Source organism: Octodon degus, unplaced genomic scaffold (genome assembly GCF_000260255.1).
Source record: "Octodon degus isolate 3935 unplaced genomic scaffold, OctDeg1.0 scaffold00092, whole genome shotgun sequence".
Lineage (NCBI taxonomy): Eukaryota > Metazoa > Chordata > Mammalia > Rodentia > Octodontidae > Octodon > Octodon degus.
Window position 1 is genome coordinate 5,659,003 of NW_004524668.1, and position 1,920 is coordinate 5,660,922.

Sequence of the window (1,920 nt, forward strand, 5' to 3'; positions counted from 1 at the left end):
TGGCCAGCTCAGCCCACCAGGGGGCGGGGCTGGCTGGCATGTGGTGCTGGGGGATTGAACTGCGGTCCCTGTGCTTTGCTAAGCTTGTTCTAAGTAAGTGCTTTAGACCACTGAGTCATCTCACCAGCCCCTATAAGTTTTAACATTACCACCACTTTAATATTTTATGGTTATACTTTCCTATAGGGGGTTTAAGACTAAGGAAGACTTGTGTTAATCCAAATTAATTTATCTATTTATAGTTGTATTTATCAAGGCCAGAGAAGGCTCTGCAGAGGTGACTTCTGGGGCCATGTACAGAGCTTCTCAGCCCTTCTACTTTTTTTTCTCCACCAATTGTGTTATTTGTCAGGATGAGTCATGGCCTTGTGTGACCATATGGCTCCCTGTGAAAAATTTCCCATCAGGAAGAACGAGGGACATTGATCTCTTTGGCAATCTTTCTTCCAGCACAGTACTCACTGGCTTACTTCCAACCCTGCTTGGGCATTGAGTGAATGGCTCACCAGAGTCATAAGATCCTTTTGTTAGAGGGGTCCCACTTAGCCCAGGGTCCTGATCAAGCTTACAGGGCAGGGGACAAAGCATTGGCTGTGCTCTTAGCCCAGTTATCTCTTTCACCTTTGGTTTCCAGGGCTTGGTTGTTGAAAACCCAGGAGATCAGTTACACCAGTATTGAAGTTAGAGCACTAGGCCTTTATCTTGACTACTATATTCTTATCAGCACATCGGGCACTTTGAAATGTAAAGTATGACTACAGAAGAGCTACCTCTTTCATTAAGCATTGCCGGTATTAATATTAGGAGTCACTGTCATATTTTATTTGTACTGTCGGTCTATCATCTAAACATCTGACTTAGGTTGTGTTCCCTTTTACAGAATGCTAACAGTTATAAAGTTTTACAAGGGAAATGACAAGATTAAACAGCATTTCAAGACAACAGCCGTGACATTTTTATACCAGAACAATTACAGTTTTCTTAAGATATCTCTCAATATCCATTTAAGCTCCCATTTGGGTTTAAAATGACCTAAACAACAGGTTAGCCTACACCTAATTACAAAATATTAAATAAATTTCACTGACATTCATTATTTTGTAGTAAAATAGCTAAGTGGAATACTTGCTTGCAGATCTACTTGGTAGGTTTCTAATGCCCAATATTTAACTATTAGAACTATACTGTCCAGGCTGCATAGTGCTTAGGTACCTCTCACTATCATAGTATGAGTAAGAGCACAAGCGTGTAAGCCTGAAAAGATTTCTTGACTCACAGCAGTTTTGGCTGAAGACGCAAGTATGGTAAGGTGTTTTTTTAATTTTTGTACTTCAGAAAGCTTGGACATTTGAGAAACATAAATGTATTCAATGAAACAAAAGTTAGCGCTCAGTGGAATATGCATGCTCAGTGGAATACATGCTTCCCTGGCAAGAGCAAGGGTCTGAGTTCGATCCCCGGTTCCGAAAAAAAAAAAAAGTTAGCAATAACTAGCATTGCAGCGGTGTAAAAATCTTTTACTTATATTAATTTCCCTTTTACATCAGGCAAAACTTAGATGCTTTTCGCAGGTTTACACAGTGTAACAGCACTGACAAGGGTCAAGAGATTGCTTTAGATCTTCCATAAGTTTAGGAAACTGTCAGGGAACACAAATAGACATACTATCCAATATAAGTTGCTCTCATTCATAAAATACTAAGAAGTTTATAAAGCAAGTAAATGGAGATCAAAATTTAAGTGGCAGGAAAATGAATTGCACCAAGCACAAAAAATGGGGGTGCCAAAATTTTTTGTTATTTTATATGACTAAGAACCAAATGCAAGTATAAAAATTAAAGCCATATTAATATGCTGAGCTGTAAAAGGCTCAAGTCAACAACTTCTAACATTGCCAGTCATGCGGATAACCCACTACTA